The sequence below is a fragment of the Pan troglodytes genome, chromosome 6, assembly GCF_028858775.2.
Source record: "Pan troglodytes isolate AG18354 chromosome 6, NHGRI_mPanTro3-v2.0_pri, whole genome shotgun sequence".
In the NCBI taxonomy this organism is placed as follows: domain Eukaryota; kingdom Metazoa; phylum Chordata; class Mammalia; order Primates; family Hominidae; genus Pan; species Pan troglodytes.
Genome location: NC_072404.2, coordinates 98,829,195 through 98,852,108, shown reverse-complemented (window position 1 = coordinate 98,852,108; position 22,914 = coordinate 98,829,195). Strand labels below are relative to the sequence as shown.

Here is a 22,914-nt window from a genome sequence, read left to right as displayed (position 1 = left end):
TCTATTGGACATAGCCTAGAAATCAATAGTCAAATCAGTTATTTAAGATTCTACAATTTTGCTTTCCCAATTATTCTGTACAGTCTCTATTAAATCCCTTCTGCCTGAATATTGACATAATATCTCATATTTAGTTTAACTTCTTCCTATGTTGGGATAATTGTAGACACATGGAATGGTAAGAAATAATACAAAGCAAGCCTTTGTACCCTTTAAACAGTCCCCCCAACCATGGTAATATCTTGCAAATTATAGTACAATATCTCAACTGGGATATTAATATTGAAACAGTCAAGATACACGACATTTACATCATCACAAAGATCCCTCATTTTGCTTTTTTATAATTACACCCAATCCCCTTTCACTCTGTTTCTTAACCCCTGACAATCACTAATATGTTCCATATTTCTATAATTTTTTCATTGCAGGATGGTTATTGTATTCATTGGCTAGGGCTTCCATAACAAAGTACCACAGACTTGGTGGCTTAAACAAGAGAAATTTATGCCCTCATAGTTCTAGAGCCTAGAAGTCCAAGTTCAAGGTGTTGGCAGGATTTTTTTTTCCCTGAAGGCTTCTCTTTGACTGTTAGATGCCTATCTTCTCCTGGTGTCTTCACATAGTCTTGCCACTGTGTGTGTGTGTGTGTGTGTGTGTGTCCTAATCACCTCTTATTTTAAAGACACCAGGCATATTAGATTAGGACCCACCTTAATGACCTGTTACCTTACTTATCTCTTTAAAGACCTTGTGTCCAAATATAATCACATTCTGAGGTACTAGAATTAAGATTTAAGCATACAAAATTTGTAGAAACATATTCAGTCCGTAACAGTTTTTAAATGGAATCATTTAGTATGAAACCTTTGGGGATTAACTGTTTTTCACTCACCATAATTCTCTGGAGGTTCATTGAGCTCATTGTGTGTATCAATAGTTTGTTCTTTTTGGTGCTAAGCAGTATTTCATGATAAAGATATCCAAGTTTCCTTAACAATTCACTCTTTGAAGATCATCTGGGTCCTTTCTAGTTTTTAACTATTTTGAATAAAACTAATAAACATTCATGTACATGTTTTTGTATGAATGTAAGTTTTTTTTTTCTATGGAAAATTGCTCAAGAGTACAATTGCTGGGTTATATGGTAGTTCTATGTGAGGTTTTTAAAAAAATTTCAAAATGCTTCTTAGAGTAATTGAACCATTTATATTCTTACAAGTAATTTAGGAGTGACCTAGTTTCTCTGTGTCCTCACCAGCATTTGGTGTTGTCACTTTTTTCTCTTAGCCATTCTGATAGATGTATAGTGATATCTACTGTGATTTACATTTGCATTTCCCTGAAGGCTAACGATGTTGAATAGCTTTTCATGTGCTTATTTTCCATTTGTAAATGACTTTTGGTGAAATGCCTCTGCCTGTGATTGCTCATTTTCTAATCAGATTGTTTATTTCTTTATTGTTCAGTTTGAGAGTTTTTATAAATTCTAGATACTTGTTGTTAGATATATTGTTTTCAAATACTTTCTCCTGGTCGGTAGCTTGTCTTTTCATCCTCTTGGCAGCTTTTTGCAGACCAAAATTTTTCATTTCAATGAATTCCAACGTATCAGTTTTTCCTGTTACTATCATGCTTTTGGTTTAAAATCTAAGAGTTCTTTGCCTAACTCTACATTCTGAAGATGTTCTTTATCCAATTCTTCTAAGAGTCTTAATTTTGCTTTTTACATTTAAGTTTGTGATCTATTATGTGTTAATTTTTGTGTACAGTGTAAGATTTGATTATTTTGGTCTATGGAGTTGTGTGTCCAATTGCTTCACTATTATTTGTTGAAACAGTTATCCTTCCTCATTGAATTGCTTTTGCACCTTTGTCAAAAATCAGTTGGGTATATTTGTGTGTGTCTGTTTCTTGGTTCTCTATTCTGTTCCTTGATCTATATAACTATTCTTCTACCACAGTCACATAGTACTGATTACTATACCTATATGTTAAATCTTGAAACCAGAGAAACAGATTCCTTCCATTTTATTATTATTTTTCAAAATTGTTTTAGCTATTCTATATATCTTGTCTATATCTACAAAAAATATAGAATTTTGGTAAGAAGTTTTTTATACCTGTATATTAACTCGGCAAAAATTCATGCTTGCTATGTTGAGCCTTCTAGCCCATAAATATGTTATGTCTCCTCTTCATTTACTTGGCTCTTTTTTGATTTTTTTTAATAAAGTATTTTTAGTTTTCAGGATACAGTTACTATAAATGATTGTTAAATATACTTGTAAGTCATTTTGTTTTTTAGAAGTTATAAAAGATATTGTATTTTCAATTTTGGTATCCATGTTTGTTGCTAGTAGATAGGAATATAATTGATTTTTGAATTTTATCTCGTGTCATGTGACCTTGCTAAACTGATTAATTCTAGAATTTTTAGATTGAATTTAAATTTTTACATTGACAATCATGTCATCTGCAAATAAAACACTTTCACTTTCTGATCTGCATGCCCTTAATTTTTATTTTCTTGCCTTAATCCACTAGCTACAATTTCTAGTGCTTATTGAATAAAAATTCTGAGAGCATATATACTTGCCTTGTTACAGCTCTTAGGAGGAAATGTTTCAAACTTTCACCATTGAAGGAGAATGTTAGATGTAGGATTTCTGTAGGTGCTGCTTATCAAACTGAGGATTTTTCTACATCAATTGATATGTTTTTTAAAATTAGCTCATTAATGTGGTGGACTATATTGATTATCACCTTGTTTTGCATCCCTGGAATGAACTTCACTTGGCTATGGTGTATAACATTTTTATATTGTTAAATTGTATGTGCTAATAGTTTTAGTACTTTGTGTATTTCAAAAAAGGCCCCATTTCATCTATTTTGTCCAATTTATGTGCATAGAGTTTTTCATATCTTCTTGATGTTTGCAGGAATTATAGTGATATTCCTGTTTCATTCATGATATTGGTACTTTGTTTTCTCTGTTTCTCTTTTTCTCTCTCTGTTGTTGTGCTACATATTTGTCAGTTTTATTGATGTTTTGCAAAGAACCAGATCTTTGTTGTATTGGTTTTCTCTATTGTTTTTCTGTTTTCTATTTCATTTATTTCTGCTCGTATCTTTATTATTTCTCCAATTCTACTTGGTTTGGATTTATTTTGCTTTTCTTTTTCTAGATACTTGAAGTAGGAACTTAGAATATTTCCTTTTTCTAATTCATGCATTTAATGCTGTAGATTTTTCACTCAACACTGCTTGAGATGTGTTCCACAAATATTGATATATTTTCTTTTATATGCAGTACAATGCATTTTTATATCTGACCTGAAACATAGTCTTTATGAGTTACTTAGAAGTGTGTTGTTTAGCTAAAATGATGTTTATTAAATGAATATATTAATCTGCAGCTACTATGCCTTAGATGAAACTATGTACCTGACTATGGAACATCAAGTAATTACGCAACTAAAGTTGTCATCCTGTGGGTAACAGACTTGCTAACTTGTAAGTTATGAACAGGTGTTCTACATTCCTTTGACACTTACCTCTTTTGCACTGATGCTTCTATCTTGCTTCACACCTGTAGTCTCATGGGGGTTTCCCTACAACATAATTAAAGTGAAGAAAAATGCTCAGGCCTGGTTTACAGAAATGTAAGCGTGATATGATGATACTAACTGGAGTTAATCTGTTATTCATTATAGTTCCACTAAAGGGTGATTTTTAAAAATAAGGGTAAAGAAAAATCCTTCCAATGACTAGATCTATGAGGGGTGCACTTCAACATCCACTTTATATGAAAAGAGAAACAGTCATAGATAAAGATATGCACTTATTCCTAGGAAATAATATCTTGGATATTTAATCAGGCATCTGAAAAAAAATCTGATACATTAAAGGAAAGTAGGCCAGGAGACTAGCAGCCCAAGAGCAAACTTATTTTACTGAGTTGGGAAAGTGACTTTGACCAGGGATACCTACAGTTACAACTGCACCATGGGGGAAGACAAGAATAGACCTGGAGCCTAAGTGATTATCTAGACTGTCTTATGGTATTTCCATGACCAATGAAAATTGTGAATAGATATTGGCACAACAACAAATCATACTTCTCTGAGTTTGAATTTAATATCTAGGTCACTCCAGAAAGCAAGCAAACCATATGAGAGAAGATGATAGCTAAGGATGAAGGAAATCTTGACACCATGGCTAGCTGCTGCATTGCAGACTATAGTTTCAGTTTGCTAAAGTTTGTTAAGATTTTTAAAGAGGTTGAACCTGCATGTTCCCTTTTGTGGAAGATATGATACCATCCTGTTCTTATATAAGATCCAGATATCATAAGAGGATGCAAGCAGAAAGGCACAAGGGATGAACTGTACCAGCCTCAGTTTATCTGCCTCTTTAAGCCTCTGCCTTTTGCTTATTGGAGAATATAGCATGCCACTGCCTTTATTTTCCCTTCTGACACTATTTACTGCTAAAGCTTGTTTGGAGGTAAGAAGTGGAATGTACCAACCAGAGTCCCTCTTGGTATCACCATAGTGGGCCACCGCAACTCTAACACCGAAGTCTCACCCAGAGGAACACACACAAGTTCTGTTCCTGTCCAAAGCTTTCTGACCTAGAGGAAGACATCCAGCCTTAGGGAGTGACATACAGCTTTTCCAGCAATTGCCTGGACAGGGAAAGGAAGACAATCCAGGAAAGCAAGAACTTTAACGCCCATGGGGAGAATAAAAACGAGGGACCGGAGACTTTAAGAATCTGGAAAGTGAATGTCTTTTCCATCCTCCTCCTGATGGACTATACTGAAGCAACGTGATTCTACGTGTCTTTTCTGGAAGACACTGCTTTTGGCAAACAGCCAGCTGTGTTTTCTAACTCCATGGCCAGGTTTGTATCACACTCCCAAATACTTTTACTTTCCTGTCTTCTCACCTCACTTCCTTTTCCTTCCTAACTAACTCCTCTGGCCTGGAATTTTACCTCTCAATAAACCCTTTGCATATAAGCTTTTCCTCATGTTCTATTTTCCAAGCTAACACTGGGCAAAAAGTAAAATATAGTAACAAAATTCGTATGAAGTAAAATAGGAAATGTAAAATAAGGATATTGAATTTATGAAACAAAATACATATGTATTTTCCATATAAATATTGGAGGTGTATATTCTGGAAGCCAGCATAAAGAAGGAAACACAATTCTTGAATAATTCACAAGTCTAGTAACAAAGAGAATGATCAGAATTAAATTACTCTGCGAAGTGACAACACTTTGGACAATTCTGGACTTCTTAAATGACAGAAAATACCTTGTCTTAATCAATGTGTTAATATTTATGAGGTCCTAGTACTACTAAGTAATCCTGAAATGTTTCCAATTATTGTCATGGAGATTGGAAAATAATCCAGGTAGTATGCCAGGTGCTGTAGTACATGCTATGTTCTGACGAAACAAAGCTTGCCATCCAAAACGTCTATAAACAAACGTGTGTTTGTGTGTGTGTATAAGATAGAATAGCATAGTTTCTAACACAGGTAAACTGGGAATTTAGAGGGCGCACAGAGAATAAATTAGTTACTTCTACAACAGAACAGCAGGGAAAAAAAAACCATTTAAGTATAGTGCATATGGAAACTTAAAAAAAAGTGTAACTATCATGCAACCATGAAACCTTATGGAAGATTTGAGCAACTCAAAGTTGGACCTTTGGGGTCTAGAATATGACTGAATATGAGTGGTGAGTGATGATGTTTAGTAGGTAAACATAAGGCAGATTGATAGACTGCACAGAACCATTCATAGCATGTAAAAGTTTTAGTTCTCCTGTTGAGAAATGGGAGGGGTAAGATATAACATTTAATAGGAAAAGGGAGGGCACATTGCATAGGACCATTTATACCATGAAAGGGTCTGTACTTTCCTGTTAGGAATCATCGAGGGACCTGAAACAGTAATGTAACATATATTTCATTTTAGAAAAATCATGGTGTCACTAATATTAAGGATATAAATGGTTTTGGAAAAAAACAAAACAGGCAAAACTAGAGGTGAGAAATCACTTTGTACTTTATTATGACAATCAAGTCAGGAGGCAACAGAAGCTTGAGTTAAGGCATAGCAAGAGCTGTAGAAAGGAACTGCTAAGAGAGATAGCAGGTAGAAATTATGGAGGGAAGTGTAGCACTACTTGGATGCAAAAGAGAATCCAAATATGATGATGATTATCATCATAAAAAATTATACAAAGCCAACTTTTTGTAGGTATTGCATTAAGCACTTTTCATGAACCCATATATTTATGTTTGATTTATGTTTACTGATCAGCAAGATAACAGTACCATTCATAGTAATTCAGTAAATTTAGGAAAAACAAGTTTATAGGACAAATGCACACAGTGGATACTCTTCTACTTTTTGATTTGAAAAATGCATTCACAACAGAAAGCCCCCTCTTTTTTTGTAAAATAAAGGTACTATAATCATAATAAATATTATAATGTGAGGCTATGCTCTTATTGGCCTAAGGTGTTCAAATTTGGGTTCATGATGGCAATTCCAGTCATTGCGACTGAATATTTTCAATTTGTTTTTTGCTAAAATTCTATTAAAGCAATAAGTTAAAAACTTAATATCAGGGAGGGAGCCAAGATGGCCAAATAGGAACAGCTCTGGTCTACAGCTCCCAGAGTGAGCTACGCAGAAGACCGGTGATTTCTGCATTTCCATCTGACATACCAGGTTCATCTTACTAGGGAGTGCCAGACAGTGAGTGCAGGACAGTGGGTGCAGGGCACCGTGGGCGAGGCATTGCCTCACTCGGGAAGTGCAAGGGGTCAGGGAGTTCCCTTTCCTAGTCAAAGAAAGGGGTGACAGACGGCACCTGGAAAATCGGGTCACTCCCACCCAAATACTGCAATTTTCCAACAGCCTTAAAAAATGGCGCACCAGGAGATTATATCCTGCACCTAGCTCGGAGGGTCCTATGCCCACAGAGTCTCGATGATTGCTAGCACAGCAGTCTGAGATCAAACTGCAAGGCAGCAGTGAGGCTGGTGGAGGGGCGCCTGCCATTGCCCAGGCTTGCTTAGGTAAACAAAGCAGCCGGGAAGCTCGAAATGGGTGGAACCCACCACAGCTCAAGGAGGCCTGCCTGCCTCTGTAGGCTCCACCTCTGGGGGCAGGGCACAGACAGACAAACAAAAAGACAGCAGTAACCTCTGCAGACTTAAATGTCCCTGTCTGACAGCTTTGAAGAGAGTAGTGGCTCTCCCAGCATGCAGGTGGAGATCTGAGAACCAGAAGACTGCCTCCTCAAGTGGGTCTCTGACCCCAGAGCAGCCTAACTGGGAGGCACCCCCCAATAGGGGCAGACTGACACCTCACAGGGCCCGGTAATCCTCTGAGACAAAACTTCCAAAGGACCAATCAGGCAGCAGCAATTGTGGTTCACGAAAATCCACTGTTCCACAGCCACTGCTGTTCTACAGCCACCACTGTTCTACAGCCACCGCTGCAGATACCCAGGCAAACAGTGTCTGGAGTGGACCTCTAGCAAACTCCAACAGACCTGCAGCTGAGGGTCCTGTCTGTTAGAAGGAAAACTAACAAACAGAAAGGACATCCACACCAAAAACCCATCTGTACGTCACCATCATCAAAGACCAAAAGTAGATAAAACCACAAAGATGGGGAAAAAACAGAGCAGAAAAACTGGAAACTCTAAAAAGCAGAGTGCCTCTCCTCCAAAGGAATGCAGTTCCTCACCAGCACTGGAACAAAGCTGGATGGAGAATGACTTTCACGAGTTGAGAGAAGAAGGCTTCAGACGATCAAACTACTCCGAGCTACAGGAGGAAATTCAAACCAATGGCAAAGAATTTAAAACCTTTGAAAAAAAATTAGACGAATGTATAACTAGAATAACCAATGCAGAGAAGTACTTAAAGGAGCTGATGGAGCTGAAAGCCAAGGCTCGAGAACTACGTGAAAAATGCAGAAGCCTCAGGAGCCGATGCGATCAACTGGAAGAAAGGGTATCAGTGATGGAAGATGAAATGAATGAAACGAAGCGAGAAGGGAAGTTTAGAGAAAAAAGAATAAAAAGAAACGAACAAACTCTCAAAGAAATATGGAACTATGTGAAAAGACCAAATCTACATCTGATTGGTGTACCTGAAAGTGATGGGGAGAATGGAACCAAGATGGAAAACACTCTGCAGGATATTATCCAGGAGAACTTCCCCAATCTAGCAAGGCAGGCCAACATTCAGATTCAGGAAATACAGAGAACGCCACAAAGATACTCCTCAAGAAGAGCAACTCCAAGACACAGAATTGTCAGATTCACCAAAGTTGAAATGAAGGAAAAAACGTTAAGGGCAGCCAGAGAGAAAGGTCGGGTTACCCACAAAGGGAAGCTCATCAGACTAACAGCTGATCTCTCGGCAGAAACCCTACAAGCCAGAAGAGAGTGGGGGCCAATATTCAACATTCTTAAAGAAACGAATTTTCACCCCAGAATTTCATATCCAGCCAAACTAAGCTTCATAAGTGAAGGAGAAACAAAATACTTTACAGACAAGCAAATGCTGAGAGATTTGTCACCACCAGGCCTGCCCTACAAGAGCTCCTGAAGGAAGCACTAAATGTGGAAAGGAACAAATGGTACCAGCCACTGCAAAAACATGCCAAATTGTAAAGACCATCAAGGCTAGGAAGAAACTGCATCAACTAACCAGCAAAATAACCAGCTAACGTCATAATGACAGGATCAAATTCACACATAACAATATTAACTTTAAATGTAAATGGGCTAAATGCTCCAATTAAAAGACAAAGACTGGCAAATTGGATAGAGTCAAGACCCATCAGTGTGCTGTATTCAGGAAACCCATCTCACGTGCAGAGACACATATAAGCTCAAAATAAAGGGATGGAGGAAGATCTACCAAGCAAATGGAAAACAAAAAAAGGCAGGGGTTGCAATCCTAGTCTCTGATAAAACAGACTTTAAACCAACAAAGATCAAAAGAGACAAAGAAGGCCATTACATAATGGTAAAGGGATCAATTCAACAAGAAGAGCTAACTATCCTAAATATATATGCACCCAATACAGGAGCAAGCAGATTCATAAAGCAAGTCCTCAGTGACCTACAAAGAGACTTAGACTCCCACACAATAATAATGGGAGACTTTAACACCCCATTGTCAACATTAGACAGATCAACGAGACAGAAAGTTAACAAAGATACCCAGGAATTGAACTCAGCTCTGCACCAAGCGGACCTAATAGACAACTACAGAACTCTCCACCCCAAATCAACAGAATATACATTTTTTCAGCACCACACCACACCTATTCCAAAATTGACCACATACTTGGAAGTAAAGCAAAGCACTCCTCAGCAAATGTAAAAGAACAGAAATTATAACAAACTATCTCTCAGACCACAGTGCAATCAAACTAGAACTCAGGATTCAGAAACTCACTCAAAACAGCTCAACTACATGGAAACTGAACAACCTGCTCCTGAATGACTACTGGGTACACAACGAAATGAAGGCAGAAATAAAGATGTTCTTTGAAACCAATGAGAACAAAGATACAACATACCAGAATTTCTGGGACACATTCAAAGCAGTGTGTAGAGGGAAATTTATAGCACTAAATGCCCACAAGAGAAAGCAGGAAAGATCCAAAATTGACACCCTAACATCACAATTAAAAGAACTAGAAAAGCAAGAGCAAACACATTCAAAAGCTAGCAGAAGGCAAGAAATAACTAAAATCAGAGCAGAACTGAAGGAAATAGAGACACAAAAAACCCTTCAAAAATTTAATGAATCCAGGAGCTGGTTTTTTGAAAAGATCAACAAAATTGATAGACCGCTAGCAAGACTAATGAAGAAAAGAGAGAAGAATCAGATAGACACAATAAAAAGTGATAAACGGGATATCAGCACTGATCCCACAGAAATACAAACTACCATCAGAGAATACTACAAACATCTCTATGCAAATAAACTAGAAAATCTAAAGCCCTCAGAAATAATGCCGCATATCTACAACTATCTGATCTTTGACAAACCTGAGAAAAACAAGCAATAGGGAAAGGATTCCCTATTTAATAAACGGTGCTGGGAAAACTGGCTAGCCATATGTAGAAAGCTGAAACTGGATCCCTTCCTTACACCTTATATAAAAATCAATTCAAGATGGATTAAAGACTTAAACGTTAGACCTAAAACCATAGAAACCTTGGAAGAAAACCTAGGCATTACCATTCAGGACATAGGCATGGGCAAGGACTTCATGTCTAAAACACCAAAAGCAATGGCAACAAAAGACAAGATTGACAAATGGGATCTAATTAAACTAAAGAGCTTCTGCACAGCAAAAGAAACTACCATCAGAGTGAACAGGCAACCTACAAAATGGGAGAAAATTTTCGCAACCTACTTATCTGACAAAGGGCTAATATCCAGTATCTACAATGAACTCAAACAAATTTACAAAAAAAAAACAACCCCATCAAAAAGTGGGCGAAGGACATGAACAGACACTTCTCCAAACAAGACATTTATGCAGCCAAAAAACACATGAAAAAATGCTCATCATCACTGGCCATCAGAGAAATGCAAATCAAAACCACAATGAGATACCATCTCACACCAGTTAGAATGGCGATCATTACAAAGTCAGGAAACAACAGGTGCTGGAGAGGATGTGGAGAAATAGGAACACTTTTACACTGTTGGTGGGACTGTAAACTAGTTCAACCATTGTGGAAGTCAGTGTGGTGATTCCTCAGGGATCTAGAACTAGAAATACCATTTGACCCAGCCATCCCATTACTGGGTATATACCCAAAGGACTATAAATCATGCTGCTATAAAGACACATGCACACTTTTGTTTATTGCAGCATTATTCACAATAGCAAAGACTTGGAACCAACCCAAATGTCCAACAACGATAGACTGGATTAAGAAAATGTGGCACATATACACCATGGAATACTATGCAGCCATAAAAAATGATGAGTTCATGTCCTTTGTAGGGACATGGATGAAATTGGAAATCATCATTGTCAGTAAACTATCTCAAGAACAAAAAACCAAACACCGCATATTCTCACTCATAGGTGGGAATTGAACAATGAGATCACATGGACACAGGAAGGGGAATATCACACTCTGGGGACTGTGGTGGGGTGGGGGGAGGGGGGAGGGATAGCATCAGGAGATATACCTAATGCTAGATGACCAGTTAGTGGGATCAGCGCACCAGCATGGCACATGTATACATATGTAACAACTAACCTGCACAATGTGCACATGTAACCTAAAACTTAAAGTATAAAAAAAAAAGAAAATCTAGAAGAAATGGATAAATTCCTTGACACATACACCCTCCCAAGACTAAACCAAGAAGAAGTTGAATCTCTGAATAGACCAATAACAGGCTCTGAAATTGTGGCAATAATCAATAGCTTACCAACCAAAAAGAGTCCAGGACCAGATGGATTCACAGCCACAGTCTACCAGAGGTACAAGGAGGAGCTGGTACCATTCCTTCTGAAACGATTCCAATCAATAGAAAAAACCTCCTTTTATGAGGCCAGCATCATCCTGATACCAAAGCCTGGCAGAGACACAACCAAAAAAGAGAATTTTAGACCAATATCCTTGATGAACATTGATGCAAAAATCCTCAATAAAATAATGGCAAACCGAATCCAGCAGCACATCAAAAAGCTTATCCACCATGCTCAAGTGGGCTTCATCCCTGGGATGCAAGGCTGGTTCAACATACGCAAATCAATAAATGTAATCCAGCATATAAACAGAACCAAAGACAAAAACCACATGATTATCTCAATAGATGCAGAAAAGGCCTTTGACAAAATTCAACAGCGCTTCATGCTAAAAACTCTCAATAAATTAGGTATTGATGGGACGTATCTCAAAATAATATGAGCTATCTATGACAAACCCCCAGCCAATATCATACTGAATGGGCAAAAACTGGAAGCATTCCCTTTGAAAACTGGCATAAGACAGGGATGCCCTCTCTCACCACTCCTATTCAACATAATGTTGGAAGTTCTGGCCAGGGCAATTAGGCAGGAGACGGAAATAAAGGGTATTCAATTAGGAATAGAGGAAGTCAAATTGTCCCTGTTTGTAGATGACATGATTGTATATCTAGAAAACCCCATTGTCTCAGCCCAAAATCTCCTTAAACTGATAAGCAACTTCAGCAAAGTCTCAGGATACAAAGTCAATGTGCAAAAATCACAAGCATTCTTCTACACCAATAACAGACAAACAGAAAGCCAAATCATGAGTGAACTCCCATTCACAATTGCTTCAAAGAGAATAAAATACCTAGGAATCCAACTTACAAGGGATGTGAAGGACCTCTTCAAGGAGAACTACAAACCACTGCTCAATGGAATAAAAGAGGATACAAACAAATGGAAGAACATTCCATGCTCATGGGTTGGAAGAATCAATATCATGAAAATGGCCATGCTGCCCAAGGTAATTTATAGATTCAATGCCATCCCCATCAAGCTACCAATGACTTTCTTCACAGAATTGGAAAAAGTACTTTAAAGTTCATATGGAACCAAAAAAGAGCCCACATTGCCAAGTCAATCCTAAGCCAAAAGAACAAAGCTGGAGGCATCGCACTACCTGACTTCAAACTATACTACAAGGCTACGGTAACCAAAACAGCATGGTACTGGTACCAAAACAGAGATATAGATCAATGGAACAGAACACAGCCCTCAGAAATAATGCCCCATATCTACAACTATCTGATCTTTGACAAATCTGACCAAAACAAGCAATGGGGAAAGGAATCCCTATTTAATAAATGGTGCTGGGAGAACTGGCTAGCCATATGTAGAAAGCTGAAGCTGGATCCCTTCCTTACACCTTATATAAAAATCAATTCAAGATGGATTAAAGACTTACATATTAGACCTAAAACCATACAAACCCTAGAAGAAAACCTAGGCAATACCATTCAGGACATAGGCACGGGCAAGAACTTCATCTCTAAAACACCAAAAGCAATGGCAACAAAAGCCAAAATTGACAAATGTGATCTAATTAAACTAAAGAGCTTCTGCACAGCAAAAGAAACTACCATCAGAGTGAACAGGCAACCTATAAAATGGGAGAAAATTTTTGCAACCTACTCATCTGACAAAGGGCTAATATCCAGAATCTACAATGAACTCTGACAAATTTACAAGAAAAAAACAAACAACCCCATCAAGAAGTGGGCAAAGGATATGAACAGACACTTCTCAAAAGAAGACATTTATGCAGCCAAAAAACACATGAAAAAATGCTCATCATCACTGGCCATCAGAGAAATGCAAATCAAAACCACAATGAGATACCATCTCACACCAGTTAGAATGGCGATCATTAAAGTCAGGAAACAACAGGTGCTGCAGAAGATGTGGAGAAATAGGAACACTCTTACACTGTTGGTGGGACTGTAAACTAGTTGAATCATTGTGGAAGTCAGTGTAGTGATTCCTCAGGGATCTAGAACTAGAAATGCCATTTGACCCAGCCATCCCATTACTGGGTATATACCAAAGGACTATAAATCATGCTGCTATAAAGACACATGCACATGTATGTTTCTTGCGGCACTATTCACAATAGCAAAGACTTGGAATCAACCCAAATGTCCAGCAACGATAGACTGGATTAAGAAAATGTGGCATATATACACCATGGAATACTATGCAGCCATAAAAAATGATGAGTTTATGTCCTTTGTAGGGACATGGATGAAACTGGAAATCATCATTCTCAGCAAACTATCACAAAGACAAAAAACCAAACACCACATGTTCTCACTCATAGGTGGGAATTGAACAATGAGAACACATGTACACAGGAAGGGGAACATCACACACCAGGGACTGTTGTGGGGTGGGGGGAGGGGGGAGGGATAGCATTAGGAGATATACCTAATGCTAAATGACGTGTTAATGGGTGCAGCACACCAACATGGCACATGTATACATATGTAACAATCCTGCACATTGTGCACATGTACCCTAAAACTTAAAGTATAATAATAAAATAAAATTAAATTAAATTTTTAAAAAAACAAACTTAATATTGTGCATTTTGAATTTGAAGCTATAGCAAAACTACTGCAACATTCTATCCCAACAGACATGGAAGACATTTATTGAGGATATTATGTAGGTTTTCCCCCTTTTTATAAATCGAATGATAGCTTTGGATTAGAATAAACTGCTATGTAGCCGCTGTGTCTTATTAGACTTGTGATTTTTGCTTAAATAAGCTATTCTTTTTATCTTACTTTCCTTATTTCTTTGATTTAACAACTCATTAGCAGGTCACTCACTGTTGTACCCACTAAACTTTTCATTTAAATTTACCAGTCAGTTTGTTATTAAAATATGAGCTACTATAAGGCATCCTCACTGGGTGGGTAGCACTGCTTAATTGTGCAAAGCATGGATTCAATCTTCTTGAAAGTACTTCTGCTCTATCTATGATCAGTGGCTATTTTTTCCAGGTAAACTTTATTTGTATCTTTAACACATGAAGATGTTGAGTGCAGTGCATCCATTTTGTGAATTTATTTCTGAAATTCTCATGACCTTGACTGAGGACAAGCAGAGAGCTTTTACAAATAATACTCTGCCTTCATCTATAAAGCTCTGGAGAGAAGAGAAAGTGTCCTGTGGAGTACTTGGGAATTAATTATACACTCACCGCTGGGATCTTAGCCATTCCCTTGCTGGCTGTTAGCTTTCATAGATGACCAGACTCTCCTAATATGGCAAGTAGTCACTGGGATTATGATATCCATGTGGAAGTCTGTGCTAGTATTCCAACCACAAGTGACCAATTATCACACGTTGTTATTTTACCTGACTAAATCACACAAGCATTACATTGCTTTTCTAGTAACAACCAGATCACGGAATTTACTGAAGGCAAACTGTGAATTAGCCACTCCGTGTTCCTCCGGGCAGACAGTCCAGAGAAAATGAGGAGGTTTCCAAGGGAAAGCTCATATTGTAAATTGTCAGGTATTAAAAAGAAAAATATAAGGTTGAAGTCAATTACCCCTGACAACTTCTGACTAGCAACATTTTGGCTTTATACTGACTAGACAGTGTCAAATGTAAATTATCCTGTTTATATTTTAAAAATACAGACAGCTTGTCTATTGGATTACTACACTTATGCAGCTAAAATATTTACAGACATAGAAATTGTATTTCTTGTAAACAACTATTATCTCTCTTGAGCAACCTAATCCCATGTTTTAACCTATTTTGAGGAGTTAATTAGCTACCTCTTTATTCCCAAATTGAAAATAGTTAATAAGATATTCTTCATCAAATGATTGTCATAAATTTTTTGAATAAACCCCCCCAACTCCATATATACTTTAGCTTTTGTTTTTATTAAACCATACTAAACATTTCATCAACATTTTTGTTTTAACCAAGAATGTCTGACTTATTACAAAATACTTTTTCTGAAGAACCATTAATTTTTCTCTGGATTTATAATGATAGATAGAAAAAGAAAGATAAAGTGATCTTTTTTTGCTTGCACTACTGTATAAAAATTGCCTTGTGTAGTAGATACAGCTTAAATAACTAATTGCAGCTGGTTACTTACGCAGGCTGAGTTTTTGTTTTAATCAATGAGAATTTGGTTACAATAACAAGAAGCATTGTGCTCCTGCTAAGGAAAAATTTATGTCTTTGGAAGTGGCATGTCATGGAGCACCATCTTGTACACTGTGTTGGGATTCTGTTTTCCTAAGTCTACAGCAATAATCCTGCTACATGTCAGCAAGAAACATTAGAGATCATACTCACAAGGTACTTTCCAGACACAAATTGAGAAGAAAATATTGAAATAAGTAAATCAACCTGCTTTTCCCTTAAGTGAACAATAGGGTGGAAAAAATCTGGGAAGAGGAGGGAATCAATGTACATTTGTTAATAATGACCCCTGATAAAATATTTACTTGTTTTAACTTTTTAGCTTAGGATAATAATAACTCCTAATAAATCTACCCAGCATAGAGATTAATTTTCCTGGTTATGAGGAAGAGTTTCTGGTTTTGTTAAGAAGTCAATTACATTTTCTATAATGTGTGCATTAAAATAATAGACTTCTCATATTGTAGCTCTATAGTAAGTACATTTTAATTATATTTTATTCAGGTTTATAAAAGTATAATTAAAATATATGCTATAGTAGACAGAGTCTTAATTCTCAACGTATCATTATTGGGTTGAGATACAACAGAAGCTGAGTCAGCAGAAGAGTTTTATTTTGTATGCATCTTTTGGATGTTTCATAATATTGTGATATCTAAAAATAGGCAACAAGGACACTTAGAAGCAGGAGTAGAAATTTTAGAGGCCAAAATAGTCGCATCTATTGGCTAAATGCAGCTAGACTTTTTATATCACATTGGCCAGTGATATTGAGGTATCATTTTCTATTAAACCTGTATAATTTATTTTAAAGATATATTGTTTGCTTTTCAAGCTATACCATTATGTCACCGATACTCTTATTTTAACAAGTATTAATATGTTGGGACTCCATGTATCTTTGAAATAGCCCCCAACAGGTACTTTTTCAATAGTCCAAGAAAATACCTTTTTTATTTTCTTAAATTATAAGGTTCTAATACAAAATCCAGTAAGAACTGAGCTGTAAAAACTTACAGGACAATATGAGTCATCTAAGTCAAGTAGTCATGTACAGAGGGGCCACAAAAAGCATGTTGTACCTTTTTTAGTAGTGGAAGGGAGTAACACATGATGCTGTTTTACAAAATCATTGTTTTACAATAATCTAGAAAGCCACTTCTTCATTCATCAGTAGGGCCTTTCTCTTGGATTCTGTATGAAGATCAGTGTTTCTGAAATCCCAACCAATTATTTTACTCTTTTCAAGTTTCTACAGTGTTTTTAATGCCTATAGACCTAGGTTCTTGGTGTTCATAGCAAAGAAAGGGCGGGGGGTGGCAGGTTACAGATAAGATGAAGTTATTTGCAACTTTTGGTATTCTATCTATTTATCCATCTGTCTATGTATCTATGATCAGGTCACTGACTAAGAGGCAGAAGAAAATCAGAGATTTTGTGAAGGATTTGACTGGCTTTTTTTAATAAAAACTTTGTGCTTGAGGTGTTATGATATATGATATAAATGTGACAAGAGATTTGTAAACAGATCTGGTGACAATTTTATGAGCTAAAATGAAATACCATGAATTTGAGATAGAGCAAAGGGAATTGTGCCAACATTACTCATTATCGTAGCTCATAATCCACTTACATTTGTAAAAATATAAGAATTTTCAATAAAAATAATGCTTCAAATATTTTGTAGTAATCAAATCCAATTATGTTTATGGAAGTGATTTGTAAATTATAAAGTCATTTATACATTTTGGTTGTTATTAAGCCTATAATATGATAAGGAGGCAGTGGTTTGACCAGCTGACTATTTGTCTCACCTAGGGAGGGGTAACAACATACTGACTTGGGGCCAGCCTCCAAATTTAGATGGGAATGGCTTGGGATGCAGCTGGACATCAGATCTCTAGGTAATTCTAATATGCATTTAGGATGAGAAGCCTATTTTGAGTATGCAATATGTCTAAGTAATTTACCTATATTATTTATAATCCTTTTAATGACTAGGAGTAATTATTAACATCATGAGGGACTTGAAAATCGAGAAGTTAAAAATAAATTCCAGGTTTGTAAATGGTTAAATACGAAACCAGGATTTGATCCCAAGTATATTTGCCTTCATACATAGCCCTGGCGTTTTGACTATATCATACAACATGTGTGATAATAAAACAATGTACATAAGAGAACTTATGTTTTCTGGATAAAAATAAATATAAAAGATTTCTAAAGGCAGGCCTTTGTTAAACATTTTAGGATGGTGTGAAATGCTCAATAATTATGGAAAGTCATTTGTAAAAATCTATAAAAAGATTATCTTATAATAACAATAATTGCATGCTTACCTTATGATGATCCACTCCCAGGCACTGCATTTGTGCTATTTCATTTACTTGTCACAGCAACTTTAAGAGACAGATGCTACAATTATTATTTTGCAAAATGAAAATATTTTACAAAAAATGCTTGGAGGGTTACTCAACTACCTGAAGAATACAGACAATCAATGGTAGAACTTGATTCAAACCCATCAGTTGGAGTCTGACCCTATTCTTTTTTAACGAAGTATTGTGTATTTATGGACCTGTCCTAAGGAAGTAATACTGAATAAAAAATAAGCTATGTGCATAAACATACTTACTGCAATTTCTTTCTTAATGGTAAAAAAGTGGAAAAAAACATTTAACAACAGTGCAATAGTCAAGTAAATTATGGTAGATAATTGCTGTGGAATATTATGTACCTATTGTGAACAATGTTTACAACAATTAAAAATATAAACAAATGTGGCCAGGCATGGTGACTCACACCTGTAATCCCAGCACTTTGGGAGGCCGAGGCGGACGGATCACGGGGTCAGGAGATTGAGACCATCCTGACTAACACAGTGAAACCCCGTCTCTACTAAAAATACAAAATATAAGCCAGATGTGGTGGCCGGCGCCTGTAGTCCCAGCTACTGGGGAGGCAGAGGCAGGAGAATGGCGTGGACCTGGGAGGCGGAGCTTGCAGTGAGCCGAGATAGCGCCACTGCACTCCAGCCTGGGCTACAGAGCGAGACTTCATCTCAAAAAAAAAAAAAATTATATATATATGTGTGTGTGTATATATACACGTATATATGTGTATATATACACGTATATATGTATATATACATATATACGTATATATGTATTTTTTACATATATACACGTGTATATATGTATATATGTATTTTTTACATATATACATATATGTGTGTATATACATGTATATATGTATATATACATTTGTATATATACATATATACGTATATATACATTTGTATATATACGTATATATGTATATATACATTTGTATATATACATATATATATACGTATATATACATTTGTATATATACATATATATATATACACGCCCACACACACACACAAATGTTTATTAGGTCACCTCTAGTTCTGCATAGTATGTAGGAAACTATTAAAATAGTGTCTTCTTCACTTGCAACAAGAAAAATCTAGATAATTGGTGGAATCATAACTTTTTTTGAGCCCATCACAGAGCTGAGGCTAGTAAACCTGAATCATGTTTAAAGATTCCAAAGATGGACAAACCCCTCTAAGTAGAGACAAGACATGCAATATGTCTGACCTTTGATAAAGCATGGGAGATAGTGTTGGCTGCCTTACTAATCACTAAGAAGATACTGACCAACCTTTTAATGGATTTTAAAAGGCCAAATGGGTGCTGATTTGTTCTGGAGCCCCAAAAGAAGGGTAGTTCAAACTCACTTGAAAGCATTTCTTTATGCGTATATACTATGTACTCATTTAGTATAATGTATGCAATGCATGATACTGGTAAAAGCTTACTAATTTGGGTTTTGCTGTAATTGGATTGATGGGTGATAAGAGAAGGGAATCTGTTTAAATGAATTAGGCATACATTTTACCTATCATTAACATTATTGTCTATTATATTATGTGAATTATAGAATTTTTTTGATTTTGGCATTAGCTGTTAATAGATATTATGCCAACTTCAGGTAGCGGAATTAGGGTACCTGCCTTGTCAAAGAAAGAATATTGACTTTTGTTTAAACTATTTTTTTCCAAATTCATCTGGAATAGAATTTGAGATTCCATAAATACCTGTAAATATGTACATTCTAGGTTCCCTGATTTCATATTTTGTAATAAATTTTTTCAGTTCACAAGGAAAACAGTCATACAGTAAGTGAAATGATTGTTTACTATTTTAATTGCAACATGCAAGTTGTGATTTGGCTCCATAACCAGCTAATTATCCATTGAATTAATTCTGGAACTCCTTAGTGAATTTCAAAGAACTGCCGTATCATTTTTCAAATATGTCACTTCTTTAGTGGTGAGTGAAATCATTTTACATAACATTTAGCAGTAAAGCCTTTCTTTCAGGAAGGCTAAAATGAGCCCCTCCCCCCTTCCCTGGTTTTATTACATTTATATGATACAAAGGAGAGGTGTATATACAGAAATAGAACCCCCAAAAGGAAAATCTCTCTCTTTTTCTCTCTTTCCCTGGTTCTTTCTCTCTGGTTCTCTCTCGCTCTCTCTTTCTCTCTCTCTCTCTCTCTCTCTCTCACACACACACACAAAGACACACATACACATGCTCACACACTATTGTATCAGCATGTTTTTTTGAACTAAAGCTTCCTTAACACAAATTTCAAATAATAGCTTTTTTCTGCTATCCATATTCAATATTTAGAGATGGTGAGATGCAGCAAAATCCAATGACAGTAAGTTTAGTTCTTCACACTCATTGCATCTGGGAGACAGGTTTGAATTAATTTTGACTGGTATGAAATAAATCTTCAGAATAAAATGGAATTGACTGTGCCTGTGTTTTCACAACTCTTTTTAGGATGAAATTTGACATTTTTCCCTCTCCTGGGGGTGGCAGTTTACTTACTGCTGGTTATTATTGCTGTTTAATGAAACTTTGAGTTTTCAAATACAGAAACTAATTACTATTATTATTTCAAGAGATTTTCATTTTCCCCTCCATTTCCCTCCCCCCTCCACACTCCATCCCTTATATGCAATGTGGGAGAATAGAGTTACATTCATTTGCATTGAATAGCAGGCTCTGGCCATAAGGTATTTCATAAAGTACAAAGTAATTGAAAAGAGTGTTAAGTTTACAGTTTCTCAGGAACCTAGGACCCCTTTCTAACCTAAAAAACTAGGATCAAGCTCAGAGAAATATATCAATGACATGAGTCTTCCCTTCTGGGTTCTCAGATGACTCTTTAACTAGCAGAAACTAAATACATCCTGTGTTTCTTTGAGCTGACAATTTAAATTCTAATTCTGGCTACTCATCTTTGAAGAAACAGGAGGCACCCAGCTAGATCCCTGCACATAATTGGACCTAAGTCAGTTTCTGCCTGTAATTATGTCCCCTGAAGTCAGATGGTTTAAACCGGAGCAGGGCCATGTTTTTGGCTTCTTTGCTGGATGCTTTTATTTTTGGAATAAAAAATGTTGTCAAATTTCTGGGATATATATATATATAATGTTATATATACTATATATCATGTTATATATACTATATATCATGTTATATATATAATGTTATATATACTATATATCATGTTATATATAGTATATATAACAAATATATTTAAAACATAAATATAATTAATATTTAAAACTTGGCTGTTAAACCATCATAATTGATAAATTGGAATCAGACATAAGAGATGTGATGATAAACATAGAAAAATATAAATGAAACCAATAAAAACAATTCCTACTATTGGAAACAAGCTATTATTGGGAAAAAATGACCACAGGACTTAATTAGTATCTACATAATATAGACTAGAAAACCATGCTGAAAATATATACTTGGAACAGTAGGCTGAAGACTTTTGATGTGAGCTGGAGAGTACTCAAGCCTAGCAATTAATTTTGTTAATATTAAATTACACTGTTAAACATGGGTAGCCATTCCCCACCAGCAGAGATGTCACACGCCTGCTTTAATTTATAGTCTTAGAGAAGAATTTTGATGAAGCCCCAGGATAACCTTTTCTCCATGTCACTTGGAAAATTCCACAAATGGGAATAAATCATATAATAAAATAAGGGAAAGTGTGTCAAGCTGGGGAGATGAAGGGAGGGAGGCAAGACAGGTAATGAGCAGCATACAGTTTAGGGGAGAGAGGAAAAGAGAGAGAAAGAGAGAATGAAGGTGGCATATTGTCTTAAAATTCTAGCAAGATGGATTGGCGTGTTTTCCTCTTAGTTTTTGTTCTAGTCATTGCCCTTACTTTAACACCCACTGAGTACTCATTAAGACATGTTTTCCACTCTGTGGAGTTCAGATATAGTTCTTTAATTTTAGTTTAAAAAATCTAAGAATCTAATCTCTTCTAAATAATGGGGACTGGGAGTATTTCTTTTTTCCTTTTTTTTCTTTTGAGACAGAGTCTCCCTTTGTCGCCCAGGCTGGAGTGCAGTGGCGTGATCTCCGCTCACTGCAAGCCCCGCCTCCTGGGTTCACGCCATTCTCCTGCCTCAGCCTCCCGAGTAGCTGGGACTACAGGCACCCGCCACCACACCCAGCTAATTGTTTGTATTTTTAGTAGAGACAGGGTTTCACCATGTTAGCCAGGATGGTCTCGATCTCCTGACCTCGTGATCCACCCGCCTCGGCCTCCCAAAGTTCTGGAATTACAGGCATGAGCCACCGCGCCCGGCAACTGAGAGTATTTCAACTCCAGTACACATTATGTCACAGCCTATCTCAATATATGGTCAGTGCACTAAACTGAAGGTAAATAACATGACTTAATTTCTGCTTATTCTGAGAGTTTTCTAGATCGGTGGTCTTACAGCCCTATTTTTATTCACATTATGGATATCTATATCTATATCTGTATCTATATCTATACCATTTATATCTCTATAAACCGGGGGCAGGGCCATGTTTTTGGCTTCATAACCAGCTAATTATCCATTGAATTAATTCTGGAAATCCTTAGTGTGTGTATGTGTGTGTGTGTGTGTGTGTGTGTATGTGTGTGTGTGTGTATGGGTGTGTGTATGTTTTCTTTTTTCACATCAACTTTTAAGTTCCAGGGTACATGTGCAGGATGTGCACGTTTATT

At 36.4% G+C, this 22,914-nt stretch overlaps 1 long non-coding RNA gene across 3 annotated transcripts in view; it reads right to left on the bottom strand.

Moving 5' to 3' along the window:
• Nucleotides 1-22,914, bottom strand: part of LOC107971555 (uncharacterized) — a 53,284-nt gene that overhangs the window by 23,956 nt on the left and 6,414 nt on the right. For all 3 annotated transcript variants that reach the window (XR_010158575.1, XR_010158576.1, XR_001714488.3), the window contains exons 3-4: nucleotides 18,117-18,176; nucleotides 3,558-3,614 (exon numbers count right to left, since the gene is read on the bottom strand). This is a non-coding gene — a long non-coding RNA (uncharacterized LOC107971555). The remainder of the gene's footprint in view (nucleotides 1-3,557; nucleotides 3,615-18,116; nucleotides 18,177-22,914) is intronic.